The sequence below is a fragment of the Heterodontus francisci genome, chromosome 10 (genome assembly GCF_036365525.1).
Source record: "Heterodontus francisci isolate sHetFra1 chromosome 10, sHetFra1.hap1, whole genome shotgun sequence".
NCBI classification, from domain to species: domain Eukaryota; kingdom Metazoa; phylum Chordata; class Chondrichthyes; order Heterodontiformes; family Heterodontidae; genus Heterodontus; species Heterodontus francisci.
In genome coordinates this window covers 3,932,221-3,948,522 of record NC_090380.1, presented here as the reverse complement: position 1 = coordinate 3,948,522, position 16,302 = coordinate 3,932,221, and positions in this window count along the sequence as shown.

Genomic DNA, 16,302 nt, shown 5'->3' with positions numbered 1-16,302 from the left:
GTCAGTGAGTGTCAGAGAGTGTCAGAGAGTGTCAGAGATTGTCAGAGATTGTCAGAGAGTGTCCGAGAATGATTGAGAGTGTCAGAGGGTGACAGTGAGTGTCTGGGAGTGTCAGAGAGTGCTAGTGAGTGTCAGAGAGTGTCAGAGAGTGTCAGTGAGTATCAGAGTGTGTCAGAGAGTGATAGAGAGTGTCAGAGAGTGATAGAGAGTGTCAGAGAGTGTCAGAGAGTGATAATGAGTGTCAGAGAGTGTCAGAGAGTGTCAGAGAGTGTCAGAGAGTGATAATGAGTGTCAGAGAGTGTCAGAGAGTGTCAGAGAGAGATAGAGAGTGTCAGAGAGTGATAGTGAGTGTCAGAGAGTGATAGTGAGTGTCTGAGAGTGTCAGAGAGTGTCAGAGAGAGATAGAGAGTGTCAGAGAGTGATAGTGAGTGTCTGAGAGTGTCAGAGAGTGTCAGAGAGTGTGAGAGAGTGTCAGAGAGAGATAGAGAGTGTCAGAGAGTGACAGTGTGTGTCTGAGAGTGTCAGAGAGTGTCAGAGAGCGATAGAGAGTAATAGAGAGTGTCAGAGAGAGATAGAGAGTGTCAGAGAGTGATAGAGACTGTCAGAGAGTGTCAGAGAGTGATAATGAGTGTCAGAGGGTGTCAGAGAGAGATAGAGAGTGTCAGAGAGTGATAGAGAGTGTCAGAGAGTATCAGAGAGTGATAGTGAGTATCAGAGAGTGTCAGAGAGTGATAGAGAGTGTCAGAGAGTGTGTGAGAGAGTCAGAGAGAGATAGAGAGTGTCAGAGAGTGATAGTGAGTATCAGAGAGAGATAGAGAGTGTCAGAGAGTGATATGAGTGTCTGAGAGCGTCAGAGAGTGTCAGAGAGCGATAGAGAGTGATAGAGAGTGTCAGAGAGAGATAGAGAGTGTCAGAGAGTTATAGTGAGTGTCAGAGAGTGTCAGAGAGAGATAGAGATTGTCAGAGTGTGACAGTGAGTGTCTGAGAGTGTCAGAGTGTGTCAGAGTGTGTCAGAGAGTGTCAGAGAGTGTCAGAGAGTGTCAGAGAGTGTCAGAGAGTGATAGAGAGTGTCATAGAGTGTCAGAGATATATAGAGAGTGTCAGAGAGTGATAGAGAGAGTCAGAGAGTGATAGAGAGTGTCAGAGAGTGATAGTGACTGTCTGAGTGTGTCAGAGAGCGACAGAGAGTGATAGAGAGTGTCAGAGAGTGTCAGAGAGAGATAGAGAGTTTCAGAGAGTGATAGAGAGTGTCAGAGGGTGTCAGAGAGTGTCAGAGAGTGTTGAGAGTGTCAGAGAGTTATAGGGAGTGTCAGAGAGTGTCAGAGAGTATCAGAGAGCGATAGAGAGGGATACAGAGTGTCAGAGAGTGTCAGAGAGAGATAGAGAGCGACAGAGAGTGATAGAGAATGTCAGCGAGTGATAGTGAGTGTCAGAGAGAGATAGAGAGTGTCAGAGAGTGTCAGAGAGTGATAATGAGTGTCAGAGAGTGTCAGAGAGAGATAGAGAGTGATAGTGAGTGATAGAGAGAGTCAGAGAGTGTCAGAGAGAGATGGAGAGTGTCAGAGAGTGATAGAGATTGTCAGAGAGCGTCAGAGAGTATCAGAGAGTGTCAGAGAGTGTCTGAGAGTGTCAGAGGGTGTCAGAGGGTGTCAGAGAGTGTCAGAGAGTGTTGAGGGTGTCAGAGAGTTATAGGGAGTGTCAGAGAGTGTCAGAGAGTATCAGAGAGCGATAGAGAGTGATACAGAGTGTCAGAGAGTGTCAGAGAGAGATAGAGAGCGACAGAGTGTGATAGAGAATGTCAGCGAGTGATAGTGAGAGTCAGAGAGAGTCAGAGAGTGTCAGACAGTGTCAGAGAGTGTCAGAGAGTGTCAGAGAGTGTCAGAGAGTGTCTGAGAGTGTCCAAGAGTGATAGAGAGTGTCAGAGAGTGATAGTGAGTGTCCGAGAGTGATAGAGAGTGTCCGAGAGTGATAGAGAGTGTCAGAGAGTGATAGTGAGTGTCAGAGAGTGATAGTGAGTGTCAGAGAGTGTCAGAGAGTGTCAGAGAGTGTCAGAGAGTGTCAGAGATTGTCAGAGATTGTCAGAGAGTGTCCGAGAATGATTGAGAGTGTCAGAGGGTGACAGTGAGTGTCTGAGAGTGTCAGAGAGTGCTAGTGAGTGTCAGAGCGTGTCAGAGAGTGTCAGTGAGTATCAGAGTGTGTCAGAGAGTGATAGAGAGTGTCAGAGAGTGATAGAGAGTGTCAGAGAGTGTCAGAGAGTGATAATGAGTGTCAGAGAGTGTCAGAGAGTGTCAGAGAGTGTCAGAGAGTGATAATGATTGTCAGAGAGTGTCAGAGAGTGTCAGAGAGAGATAGAGAGTGTCAGAGAGTGATAGTGAGTGTCAGAGAGTGATAGTGAGTGTCTGAGAGTGTCAGAGAGTGTCAGAGAGAGATAGAGAGTGTCAGAGAGTGATAGTGAGTGTCTGAGAGTGTCAGAGAGTGTCAGAGAGTGTGAGAGAGTGTCAGAGAGAGATAGAGAGTGTCAGAGAGTGACAGTGTGTGTCTGAGAGTGTCAGAGAGTGTCAGAGAGCGATAGAGAGTAATAGAGAGTGTCAGAGAGAGATAGAGAGTGTCAGAGAGTGATAGAGACTGTCAGAGAGTGTCAGAGAGTGATAATGAGTGTCAGAGGGTGTCAGAGAGAGATAGAGAGTGTCAGAGAGTGATAGAGAGTGTCAGAGAGTATCAGAGAGTGATAGTGAGTATCAGAGAGTGTCAGAGAGTGATAGAGAGTGTCAGAGAGTGTGTGAGAGAGTCAGAGAGAGATAGAGAGTGTCAGAGAGTGATAGTGAGTATCAGAGAGAGATAGAGAGTGTCAGAGAGTGATATGAGTGTCTGAGAGCGTCAGAGAGTGTTAGAGAGCGATAGATAGTGATAGAGAGTGTCAGAGAGAGATAGAGAGTGTCATACAGTGATAGTGAGTGTCAGAGAGTATCAAATAGCGATAGTGAGTGTCTGAGAGCGTCAGAGTGTGTCAGAGTGTGTCAGAGAGTGTCAGTGAGTGATAGAGAGTGTCATAGAGTGTCAGAGATATATAGAGAGTGATAGAGAGAGTCAGAGAGTGTCAGAGAGTGTCAGAGAGAGATAGAGATTGTCAGAGTGTGACAGTGAGTGTCTGAGAGCGTCAGAGTGTGTCAGAGTGTGTCAGAGAGTGTCAGTGAGTGATAGAGAGTGTCATAGAGTGTCAGAGATATATAGAGAGTGTCAGAGTGTGATAGAGAGAGTCAGAGAGTGATAGAGAGTGTCAGAGAGTGATAGTGACTGTCTGAGAGTGATAGAGAGAGTCAGAGAGTGATAGAGAGTGTCAGAGAGTGATAGTGACTGTCTGAGAGTGTCAGAGAGTGTCAGAGAGTGTTGAGAGTGTCAGAGAGTTATAGGGAGTGTCAGAGAGTGTCAGAGAGTATCAGAGAGCGATAGAGAGTGATACAGAGTGTCAGAGAGTGTCAGAGAGAGATAGAGAGTGTCAGAGAGAGATAGAGAGTGTCAGAGAGTGATAGAGAGTGTCAGAGAGTATCAGAGAGTGATAGTGAGTATCAGAGAGTGTCAGAGAGTGATAGAGAGTGTCAGAGAGTGTGTGAGAGAGTCAGAGAGAGATAGAGAGTGTCAGAGAGTGATAGTGAGTGTCTGAGAGTGTCAGAGTGTGTCAGAGTGTGTCAGAGAGTGTCAGAGAGTGATAGAGAGTGTCATAGAGTGTCAGAGATATATAGAGAGTGTCAGAGAGTGATAGAGAGTGTCAGAGAGAGATAGAGAGTGTCAGAGAGTGATAGTGAGTGTCAGAGAGTGTCAGAGAGAGATAGAGATTGTCAGAGTGTGACAGTGAGTGTCTGAGAGTGTCAGAGTGTGTCAGAGTGTGTCAGAGTGTGTCAGAGAGTGTCAGAGAGTGATAGAGAGTGTCATAGAGTGTCAGAGATATATAGAGAGTGTCAGAGAGTGATAGAGAGAGTCAGAGAGTGATAGAGAGTGTCAGAGAGTGATAGTGACTGTCTGAGAGTGTCAGAGAGCGACAGAGAGTGATAGAGAGTGTCAGAGAGTGTCAGAGAGAGATAGAGAGTTTCAGAGAGTGATAGAGAGTGTCAGAGGGTGTCAGAGTGTGTCAGAGAGTGTTGAGAGTGTCAGAGAGTTATAGGGAGTGTCAGAGAGTGTCAGAGAGTATCAGAGAGCGATAGAGAGTGATACAGAGTGTCAGAGAGTGTCAGAGAGAGATAGAGAGCGACAGAGAGTGATAGAGAATGTCAGCGAGTGATAGTGAGTGTCAGAGAGAGATAGAGAGTGTCAGAGAGTGTCAGAGAGTGATAATGAGTGTCAGAGAGTGTCAGAGAGAGATAGAGAGTGATAGTGAGTGATAGAGAGAGTCAGAGAGTGTCAGAGAGAGATGGAGAGTGTCAGAGAGTGATAGAGATTGTCAGAGAGTGTCTGAGTGTGTCTGAGTGTGTCTGAGAGTGTCAGAGTGTGTCAGAGAGTTATATTGAGTGATAGAGAGTGTCAGAGGGTGTCAGAGAGTGTCAGAGAGTTATAGAGAATGTCAGAGAGTGCAAGAGAGTGCAAGAGAGTGTTAGAGAGTTATAGAGAGTGACAGAGAGTGATAGAGAGTGACAGAGAGTGTCAGAGAGTGATAGTGAGTGTCAGAGAGTGATAGTGAGTGTCTGAGAGTTTCTGAGAGTGTCTGAGATTGTCAGAGTGTGTCAGAGTGTGTCAGAGAGTGATAGAGAGTGTCAGAGAGTGATAGGGAGTTTCAGAGAGTGATAGTGAGTGTTAGAGAGTATCAAATAGCGATAGTGAGTGTCTGAGAGTGTCTGAGATTGTCAGAGAGTGTCAGTGAGTGTCAGAGAGTGATAGAGAGTGTCAGAGAGCGTCAGAGAGTGATAGACAGTGTCAGAGAGTGATAGAGTGTTTCAGAGAGTGATAGTGAGTGTCAGAGAGTGTCAGAGAGTGTCAGAGAGTGTCAGAGAGAGTCAGAGAGAGTCAGAGAGTGATAGACAGTGTCAGAGAGTGATAGTGCGTGTCTGAGAGTGTCAGAGAGTGATAGTGACTGCCTGAGATTGTCTGAGAGTGTCAGAGTGTGTCAGAGAGTGATAGAGAGTGTCAGAGAGTGATAGTGAGTGTCAGAGAGTGTGAGTGAGTGTCAGAGAGTGATAGTGAGTGTCTGAGAGTGTCAGAGAGTGTCAGAGAGTGATAGAGAGTGTCAGAGAGTGGTAGAGAGTGTCAGAGAGTGATAGAGAGTGTCAGAGAGTGTCAGAGAGTGATAATGAGTGCCTGAGAGTGTCTGAGAGTGTCAGAGTGTGTCGGTGAGTGATAGAGAGTGTCAGAGAGTGATAGTGAGTGTCAGAGAGTGTCAGTGAGTGTCAGAGAGTGTCAGACAGTGTCAGAGAGTGTCAGAGAGTGTCAGAGAGTGTCCGAGAGTGTCCGAGAGTGTCCGAGAGTGATAGAGAGTGTCCAAGAGTGATAGAGAGTGTCAGAGAGTGATAGTGAGTGTCCGAGAGTGATAGAGAGTGTCCGAGAGTGATAGAGAGTGTCAGAGAATGATAGTGAGTGTCAGAGAGTGATAGTGAGTGTCAGAGAGTGTCATAGAGTGTCAGAGAGTGTCAGAGATTGTCAGAGAGTGTCCGAGAATGATTGAGAGTGTCAGAGGGTGACAGTGAGTGTCTGAGAGTGTCAGAGAGTGCTAGTGAGTGTCAGAGAGTGTCAGAGAGTGTCAGTGAGTATCAGAGTGTGTCAGAGAGTGATAGAGAGTGTCAGAGAGTGATAGAGAGTGTCAGAGAGTGTCAGAGAGTGATAATGAGTGTCAGAGAGTGTCAGAGAGTGATAATGAGTGTCAGAGAGTGTCAGAGAGTGTCAGAGAGAGATAGAGAGTGTCAGAGAGTGATAGTGAGTGTCCGAGAGTGATAGAGAGTGTCCGAGAGTGATAGAGAGTGTCAGAGAGTGATAGTGAGTGTCAGAGAGTGTCAGAGAGTGTCAGAGAGTGTCAGAGATTGTCAGAGAGTGTCCGAGAATGATTGAGAGTGTCAGAGGGTGACAGTGAGTGTCTGAGAGTGTCAGAGAGTGCTAGTGAGTGTCAGAGAGTGTCAGAGAGTGTCAGTGAGTATCAGAGTGTGTCAGAGAGTGATAGAGAGTGTCATAGAGTGATAGAGAGTGTCAGAGAGTGTCAGAGAGTGATAATGAGTGTCAGAGAGTGTCAGAGAGTGTCAGAGAGTGTCAGAGAGTGATAATGAGTGTCAGAGAGTGTCAGAGAGAGATAGAGAGTGTCAGAGAGTGATAGTGAGTGTCTGAGAGTGTCAGAGAGTGTCAGAGAGAGATAGAGAGTGTCAGAGAGTGATAGTGAGTGTCTGAGAGTGTCAGAGAGTGTCAGAGAGTGTGAGAGAGTGTCAGAGAGTGTCAGAGAGAGATAGAGAGTGTCAGAGAGTGACAGTGTGTGTCTGAGAGTGTCAGAGAGTGCCAGAGAGCGATAGAGAGTAATAGAGAGTGTCAGAGAGAGATAGAGAGTGTCAGAGAGTGATAGAGACTGTCAGAGAGTGTCAGAGAGTGATAATGAGTGTCAGAGGGTGTCAGAGAGAGATAGAGAGTGTCAGAGAGTGATAGAGAGTGTCAGAGAGTGATAGAGAGTGTCATAGAGTGTCAGAGATATATAGAGAGTGTCAGAGAGTGATAGAGAGAGTCAGAGAGTGATAGAGAGTGTCAGAGAGTGATAGTGACTGTCTGAGAGTGTCAGAGAGCGACAGAGAGTGATAGAGAGTGTCAGAGAGTGTCAGAGAGAGATAGAGAGTTTCAGAGAGTGATAGAGAGTGTCAGAGGGTGTCAGAGTGTGTCAGAGAGTGTTGAGAGTGTCAGAGAGTTATAGGGAGTGTCAGAGAGTGTCAGAGAGTATCAGAGAGCGATAGAGAGTGATACAGAGTGTCAGAGAGTGTCAGAGAGAGATAGAGAGCGACAGAGAGTGATAGAGAATGTCAGCGAGTGATAGTGAGTGTCAGAGAGAGATAGAGAGTGTCAGAGAGTGTCAGAGAGTGATAATGAGTGTCAGAGAGTGTCAGAGAGAGATAGAGAGTGATAGTGAGTGATAGAGAGAGTCAGAGAGTGTCAGAGAGAGATGGAGAGTGTCAGAGAGTGATAGAGATTGTCAGAGAGTGTCAGAGAGTGTCAGAGAGTGTCAGAGAGTGTCAGAGAGTGTCTGAGAGTGTCTGAGTGTGTCTGAGTGTGTCTGAGAGTGTCAGAGTGTGTCAGAGAGTTATATTGAGTGATAGAGAGTGTCAGAGGGTGTCAGAGAGTGTCAGAGAGTTATAGAGAATGTCAGAGAGTGCAAGAGAGTGCAAGAGAGTGTTAGAGAGTTATAGAGAGTGACAGAGAGTGATAGAGAGTGACAGAGAGTGTCAGAGAGTGATAGTGAGTGTCAGAGAGTGATAGTGAGTGTCTGAGAGTTTCTGAGAGTGTCTGAGATTGTCAGAGTGTGTCAGAGTGTGTCAGAGAGTGATAGAGAGTGTCAGAGAGTGATAGGGAGTTTCAGAGAGTGATAGTGAGTGTTAGAGAGTATCAAATAGCGATAGTGAGTGTCTGAGAGTGTCTGAGATTGTCAGAGAGTGTCAGTGAGTGTCAGAGAGTGATAGAGAGTGTCAGAGAGCGTCAGAGAGTGATAGACAGTGTCAGAGAGTGATAGAGTGTTTCAGAGAGTGATAGTGAGTGTCAGAGAGTGTCAGAGAGTGTCAGAGAGTGTCAGAGAGAGTCAGAGAGAGTCAGAGAGTGATAGACAGTGTCAGAGAGTGATAGTGCGTGTCTGAGAGTGTCAGAGAGTGATAGTGACTGCCTGAGATTGTCTGAGAGTGTCAGAGTGTGTCAGAGAGTGATAGAGAGTGTCAGAGAGTGATAGTGAGTGTCAGAGAGTGTGAGTGAGTGTCAGAGAGTGATAGTGAGTGTCTGAGAGTGTCAGAGAGTGTCAGAGAGTGATAGAGAGTGTCAGAGAGTGGTAGAGAGTGTCAGAGAGTGATAGAGAGTGTCAGAGAGTGTCAGAGAGTGATAATGAGTGCCTGAGAGTGTCTGAGAGTGTCAGAGTGTGTCGGTGAGTGATAGAGAGTGTCAGAGAGTGATAGTGAGTGTCAGAGAGTGTCAGTGAGTGTCAGAGAGTGTCAGACAGTGTCAGAGAGTGTCAGAGAGTGTCAGAGAGTGTCCGAGAGTGTCCGAGAGTGTCCGAGAGTGATAGAGAGTGTCCAAGAGTGATAGAGAGTGTCAGAGAGTGATAGTGAGTGTCCGAGAGTGATAGAGAGTGTCCGAGAGTGATAGAGAGTGTCAGAGAATGATAGTGAGTGTCAGAGAGTGATAGTGAGTGTCAGAGAGTGTCATAGAGTGTCAGAGAGTGTCAGAGATTGTCAGAGAGTGTCCGAGAATGATTGAGAGTGTCAGAGGGTGACAGTGAGTGTCTGAGAGTGTCAGAGAGTGCTAGTGAGTGTCAGAGAGTGTCAGAGAGTGTCAGTGAGTATCAGAGTGTGTCAGAGAGTGATAGAGAGTGTCAGAGAGTGATAGAGAGTGTCAGAGAGTGTCAGAGAGTGATAATGAGTGTCAGAGAGTGTCAGAGAGTGATAATGAGTGTCAGAGAGTGTCAGAGAGTGTCAGAGAGAGATAGAGAGTGTCAGAGAGTGATAGTGAGTGTCCGAGAGTGATAGAGAGTGTCCGAGAGTGATAGAGAGTGTCAGAGAGTGATAGTGAGTGTCAGAGAGTGTCAGAGAGTGTCAGAGAGTGTCAGAGATTGTCAGAGAGTGTCCGAGAATGATTGAGAGTGTCAGAGGGTGACAGTGAGTGTCTGAGAGTGTCAGAGAGTGCTAGTGAGTGTCAGAGAGTGTCAGAGAGTGTCAGTAAGTATCAGAGTGTGTCAGAGAGTGATAGAGAGTGTCATAGAGTGATAGAGAGTGTCAGAGAGTGTCAGAGAGTGATAATGAGTGTCAGAGAGTGTCAGAGAGTGTCAGAGAGTGTCAGAGAGTGATAATGAGTGTCAGAGAGTGTCAGAGAGAGATAGAGAGTGTCAGAGAGTGATAGTGAGTGTCTGAGAGTGTCAGAGAGTGTCAGAGAGAGATAGAGAGTGTCAGAGAGTGATAGTGAGTGTCTGAGAGTGTCAGAGAGTGTCAGAGAGTGTGAGAGAGTGTCAGAGAGTGTCAGAGAGAGATAGAGAGTGTCAGAGAGTGACAGTGTGTGTCTGAGAGTGTCAGAGAGTGCCAGAGAGCGATAGAGAGTAATAGAGAGTGTCAGAGAGAGATAGAGAGTGTCAGAGAGTGATAGAGACTGTCAGAGAGTGTCAGAGAGTGATAATGAGTGTCAGAGGGTGTCAGAGAGAGATAGAGAGTGTCAGAGAGTGATAGAGAGTGTCAGAGAGTATCAGAGAGTGATAGTGAGTATCAGAGTGTCAGAGAGTGATAGAGAGTGTCAGAGAGTGTGTGAGAGAGTCAGAGAGAGATAGAGAGTGTCAGAGAGTGATAGTGAGTATCAGAGAGAGATAGAGAGTGTCAGAGAGTGATATGAGTGTCTGAGAGCGTCAGAGAGTGTCAGAGAGTGATAGAGAGTGTCAGAGAGAGATAGAGAGTGTCAGAGAGTGATAGTGAGTGTCTGAGAGTGTCAGAGAGTGTCAGAGACAGATAGAGATTGTCAGAGTGTGACAGTGAGTGTCTGAGAGTGTCAGAGTGTGTCAGAGAGTGTCAGAGAGTGATAGAGAGTGTCATAGAGTGTCAGAGATATATAGAGAGTGTCAGAGAGTGATAGAGAGAGTCAGAGAGTGATAGAGAGTGTCAGAGAGTGTTGAGAGTGTCAGAGAGTTATAGGGAGTGTCAGAGAGTATCAGAGAGCGATAGAGAGTGATACAGAGTGTCAGAGAGTGTCAGAGAGAGATAGAGAGCGACAGAGAGTGATAGAGAATGTCAGCGAGTGTCAGAGAGAGATAGAGAGTTTCAGAGAGTGATAGAGAGTGTCAGAGGGTGTCAGAGGGTGTCAGAGAGTGTCAGAGAGTGTTGAGAGTGTCAGAGAGTTATAGGGAGTGTCAGAGAGTGTCAGAGAGTATCAGAGAGCGATAGAGAGTGATACAGAGTGTCAGAGAGTGTCAGAGAGAGATAGAGAGCGACAGAGAGTGATAGAGAATGTCAGCGAGTGATAGTGAGTGTCAGAGAGAGATAGAGAGTGTCAGAGAGTGTCAGAGAGTGATAATGAGTGTCAGAGAGTGTCAGAGAGAGATAGAGAGTGTCAGAGAGTGATAGTGAGTGATAGAGAGAGTCAGAGAGTGTCAGAGAGAGATGGAGAGTGTCAGAGAGTGATAGAGATTGTCAGAGAGTGTCAGAGAGTGTCTGAGAGTGTCTGAGAGTGTCTGAGAGTGTCTGAGAGTGTCTGAGTGTGTCTGAGAGTGTCAGAGTGTGTCAGAGAGTTATAGTGAGTGATAGAGAGTGATAGATAGTGTCAGAGGGTGTCAGAGAGTGTCAGAGAGTTATAGAGAGTGTCAGAGAGTGCAAGAGAGTGTTAGAGAGTTATAGAGAGTGACAGAGAGTGATAGAGAGTGACAGAGAGTGTCAGAGAGTGATAGTGAGTGTCAGAGAGTGATAGTGAGTGTCTGAGAGTTTCTGAGAGTGTCTGAGATTGTCAGAGTGTGTCAGAGTGTGTCAGAGAGTGATAGAGAGTGTCAGAGAGTGATAGGGAGTTTCAGAGAGTGATAGTGAGTGTCAGAGAGTATCAAATAGCGATAGTGAGTGTCTGAGAGTGTCTGAGATTGTCAGAGAGTGTCAGTGAGTGTCAGAGAGTGATAGAGAGTGTCAGAGAGTGATAGAGAGTGTCAGAGAGTGTCAGAGAGTGATAGACAGTGTCAGAGAGTGATAGAGTGTTTCAGAGAGTGATAGTGAGTGTCAGAGAGTATCAGATAGTGATAGTGAGTGTCTGAGAGTGTCTGAGATTGTCAGAGAGTGTCAGAGAGTGTCAGAGAGTGTCAGAGAGAGTCAGAGAGAGTCAGAGAGTGATAGACAGTGTCAGAGAGTGATAGTGCGTGTCTGAGAGTGTCAGAGAGTGATAGTGAGTGCCTGAGATGTGTCTGAGAGTGTCAGAGTGTGTCAGAGAGTGATAGAGAGTGTCAGAGAGTGATAGTGAGTGTCAGAGAGTGTGAGTGAGTGTCAGAGAGTGATAGTGAGTGTCTGAGAGTGTCAGAGAGTGTCAGAGAGTGATAGAGAGTGTCAGATAGTGGTAGAGAGTGTCAGAGAGTGATAGAGAGTGTCAGGGAGAGATAGTGAGTGTCTGAGTGTCAGAGAGTGATATTGAGTGCCTGAGAGTGTCTGAGAGTGTCAGAGTGTGTCGGTGAGTGATAGAGAGTGTCAGAGAGTGATAGTGAGTGTCAGAGAGTGTCAGTGAGTGTCAGTGAGAGTCAGAGAGTGTCAGACAGTGTCAGAGAGTGTCAGAGAGTGTCAGAGAGTGTCAGAGAGTGTCCGAGAGTCTCCGAGAGTGTCCAAGAGTGATAGAGAGTGTCAGAGAGTGATAGTGAGTGTCCGAGAGTGATAGAGAGTGTCCGAGAGTGATAGAGAGTGTCAGAGAGTGATAGTGAGTGTCAGAGAGTGATTGTGGGTGTCAGAGAGTGTCAGTGAGTGTCAGAGAGTGTCAGAGAGTGTCAGAGAGTGTCAGAGATTGTCAGAGAGTGTCCGAGAATGATTGAGAGTGTCAGAGGGTGACAGTGAGTGTCTGAGAGTGTCAGAGAGTGCTAGTGAGTGTCAGAGAGTGTCAGAGAGTGTCAGTGAGTATCAGAGTGTGTCAGAGAGTGATAGAGAGTGTTGGAGAGTGTCAGAGAGTGTCAGAGTGTGTCAGAGAGTGATAGAGAGTGTCAGAGAGTGATAGAGAGTGTCAGAGGGTGACAGTGAGTTTCTGAGTGTGTCAGAGAGTGTCAGAGAGTGTTTGTGAGTGTCAGAGTGTGTCAGAGAGTGTCAGAGAGTGATAGCGGGTGATAGAGAGTGTCAGAGAGTGATAGAGAGTGACAGAGAGTGTCAGAGAGTGTCAGAGAGTGTCAGAGTGTGTCAGACAGTGTCAGAGAGTGATAGTGAGTGTCAGAGAGTGTCAGATAGTGATAGTGATTGTCTGAGAGTGTCAGAGAGTGATAGAGAGTGTCAGAGAGTGTAGTGAGACTCTGCGAGTGTCTGTGAGTGTCAGAGAGTGTCAGAGCGTGACAGAGAGTAATAGAAAGTGTCAGAAAGTGTCAGAGAGTGATCGAGAGTGATAGAGAGTGTCAGAGAGTGATAGAGTTTGATAGAGAGTATCAGAGATTGATAGAGTGTGATAGAGAGTATCAGAGAGTATCAGAGAGTGTCAGAGATTGTCAGACAGTGTCAGAGAGTGATAGTGAGTGTCAGAGCGTGTCAGAGAGTGTCAGAGAGTGATGGACAGTGTCAGTCAGTGTCAGAGAGTGATAGAGAGTGTCAGAGGGTGACAGTGAGTGTCTGAGTGTGTCAGAGAGTGTCAGAGAGCGATAGAGAGTGTCAGAGAGAGATAGAGAGTGTCAGAGAGTGATAGAGAGTGTCAGAGAGTGATAGAGAGTGATAGAGAGTGTCAGAGTGTCAGAGAGAGATAGAGAGTGTCAGAGAGTGATAGTGAGTGTCAGAGAGTGATAGTGAGTGTCTGAGGGTGTCAGAGTGTGTCAGAGAGTGATAGAGAGTGTCAGAGGGTGTCAGAGACTGTCAGAGAGAGATAGAGAGCGACAGAGATTGATAGAGAGTGTCAGCGAGTGATAGTGAGTGTCAGAGAGAGATAGAGAGTGTCAGAGAGTGTCAGAGAGTGATAATGAGTGACAGAGAGTGTCAGAGAGTGTCAGAGATAGAGAGTGTCAGAGAGTGATAGTGAGTGTCTGAGAGTGTCAGAGAGTGTCAGAGAGTGTGAGAGAGTGTCAGAGAGAGATAGAGAGTGTCAGAGAGTGACAGTGTGTGTCTGAGAGTGTCAGAGAGTGTCAGAGAGCGATAGAGAGTAATAGAGAGTGTCAGAGAGAGATAGAGAGTGTCAGAGAGTGATAGAGACTGTCAGAGAGTGTCAGAGAGTGATAATGAGTGTCAGAGGGTGTCAGAGAGAGATAGAGAGTGTCAGAGAGTGATAGAGAGTGTCAGAGAGTGATAGAGAGTGTCAGAGAGTGTGTGAGAGAGTCAGAGAGAGATAGAGAGTGTCAGAGAGTGATAGTGAGTATCAGAGAGAGATAGAGAGTGTCAGAGAGTGATATGAGTGTCTGAGAGTGTGTGAGAGAGTCAGAGAGAGATAGAGAGTGTCAGAGAGTGATAGTGAGTATCAGAGAGAGATAGAGAGTGTCAGAGAGTGATATGAGTGTCTGAGAGCGTCAGAGAGTGTCAGAGAGCGATAGAGAGTGATAGAGAGTGTCAGAAAGAGATAGAGAGTGTCAGAGAGTGATAGTGAGTGTCAGAGAGTGTCAGAGAGAGATAGAGATAGTCAGAGTGTGACAGTGAGTGTCTGAGAGTGTCAGAGTGTGTCAGAGTGTGTCAGAGAGTGTCAGAGAGTGTCAGAGAGTGTCAGAGAGTGTCAGAGAGTGATAGAGAGTGTCATTGAGTGTCAGAGATATATAGAGAGTGTCAGAGAGTGATAGAGAGAGTCAGAGAGTGATAGAGAGTGTCAGAGAGTGATAGTGACTGTCTGAGAGTGTCAGAGAGCGACAGAGAGTGATAGAGAGTGTCAGAGAGTGTCAGAGAGAGATAGAGAGTTTCAGAGAGTGATAGAGAGTGTCAGAGGGTGTCAGAGAGTGTCAGAGAGTGTTGAGAGTGTCAGAGAGTTATAGGGAGTGTCAGAGAGTGTCAGAGAGTATCAGAGAGCGATAGAGAGTGATACAGAGTGTCAGAGAGTGTCAGAGAGAGATAGAGAGCGACAGAGAGTGATAGAGAATGTCAGCGAGTGATAGTGAGTGTCAGAGAGAGAAAGAGAGTGTCAGAGAGTGTCAGAGAGTGATAATGAGTGTCAGAGAGTGTCAGAGAGAGATAGAGAGTGATAGTGAGTGATAGAGAGAGTCAGAGAGTGTCAGAGAGAGATGGAGAGTGTCAGAGAGTGATAGAGATTGTCAGAGAGCGTCAGAGAGTGTCAGAGAGTGTCAGAGAGTGTCAGAGAGTGTCTGAGAGTGTCAGAGGGTGTCAGAGGGTGTCAGAGAGTGTCAGAGAGTGTTGAGAGTGTCAGAGAGTTATAGGGAGTGTCAGAGAGTGTCAGAGAGTATCAGAGAGCGATAGAGAGTGATACAGAGTGTCAGAGAGTGTCAGAGAGAGATAGAGAGCGACAGAGTGTGATAGAGAATGTCAGCGAGTGATAGTGAGAGTCAGAGAGAGTCAGAGAGTGTCAGACAGTGTCAGAGAGTGTCAAAGAGTGTCAGAGAGTGTCAGAGAGTGTCTGAGAGTGTCCAAGAGTGATAGAGAGTGTCAGAGAGTGATAGTGAGTGTCCGAGAGTGATAGAGAGTGTCCGAGAGTGATAGAGAGTGTCAGAGAGTGATAGTGAGTGTCAGAGAGTGATAGTGAGTGTCAGAGAGTGTCAGTGAGTGTCAGAGAGTGTCAGAGAGTGTCAGAGAGTGTCAGAGATTGTCAGAGATTGTCAGAGAGTGTCCGAGAATGATTGAGAGTGTCAGAGGGTGACAGTGAGTGTCTGAGAGTGTCAGAGAGTGCTAGTGAGTGTCAGAGCGTGTCAGAGAGTGTCAGTGAGTATCAGAGTGTGTCAGAGAGTGATAGAGAGTGTCAGAGAGTGATAGAGAGTGTCAGAGAGTGTCAGAGAGTGATAATGAGTGTCAGAGAGTGTCAGAGAGTGTCAGAGAGTGATAATGAGTGTCAGAGAGTGTCAGAGAGTGTCAGAGAGAGATAGAGAGTGTCAGAGAGTGATAGTGAGTGTCAGAGAGTGATAGTGAGTGTCTGAGAGTGTCAGAGAGTGTCAGAGAGAGATAGAGAGTGTCAGAGAGTGATAGTGAGTGTCTGAGAGTGTCAGAGAGTGTGAGAGAGTGTCAGAGAGAGATAGAGAGTGTCAGAGAGTGACAGTGTGTGTCTGAGAGTGTCAGAGAGTGTCAGAGAGCGATAGAGAGTAATAGAGAGTGTCAGAGAGAGATAGAGAGTGTCAGAGAGTGATAGAGACTGTCAGAGAGTGTCAGAGAGTGATAATGAGTGTCAGAGGGTGTCAGAGAGAGATAGAGAGTGTCAGAGAGTGATAGAGAGTGTCAGAGAGTATCAGAGAGTGATAGTGAGTATCAGAGAGTGTCAGAGAGTGATAGAGAGTGTCAGAGAGTGTGTGAGAGAGTCAGAGAGAGATAGAGAGTGTCAGAGAGTGATAGTGAGTATCAGAGAGAGATAGAGAGTGTCAGAGAGTGATATGAGTGTCTGAGAGCGTCAGAGAGTGTTAGAGAGCGATAGAGAGTGATAGAGAGTGTCAGAGAGAGATAGAGAGTGTCAGAGAGTGATAGTGAGTGTCAGAGAGTATCAAATAGCGATAGTGAGTGTCTGAGAGCGTCAGAGTGTGTCAGAGTGTGTCAGAGAGTGTCAGTGAGTGATAGAGAGTGTCATAGAGTGTCAGAGATATATAGAGAGTGATAGAGAGAGTCAGAGAGTGTCAGAGAGTGTCAGAGAGAGATAGAGATTGTCAGAGTGTGACAGTGAGTGTCTGAGAGCGTCAGAGTGTGTCAGAGTGTGTCAGAGAGTGTCAGTGAGTGATAGAGAGTGTCATAGAGTGTCAGAGATATATAGAGAGTGTCAGAGTGTGATAGAGAGAGTCAGAGAGTGATAGAGAGTGTCAGAGAGTGATAGTGACTTTCTGAGAGTGATAGAGAGAGTCAGAGAGTGATAGAGAGTGTCAGAGAGTGATAGTGACTGTCTGAGAGTGTCAGAGAGTGTCAGAGAGTGTTGAGAGTGTCAGAGAGTTATAGGGAGTGTCAGAGAGTGTCAGAGAGTATCAGAGAGCGATAGAGAGTGATACAGAGTGTCAGAGAGTGTCAGAGAGAGATAGAGAGTGTCAGAGAGAGAGAGAGAGTGTCAGAGAGTGATAGAGAGTGTCAGAGAGTATCAGAGAGTGATAGTGAGTATCAGAGAGTGTCAGAGAGTGATAGAGAGTGTCAGAGAGTGTGTGAGAGAGTCAGAGAGAGATAGAGAGTGTCAGAGAGTGATAGTGCGTGTCTGAGAGTGTCAGAGAGTGATAGTGAGTGCCTGAGATTGTCTGAGAGTGTCAGAGTGTGTCAGAGAGTGATAGAGAGTGTCAGAGAGTGATAGTGAGTGTCAGAGAGTGTGAGTGAGTGTCAGAGAGTGATAGTGAGTGTCTGAGAGTGTCAGAGA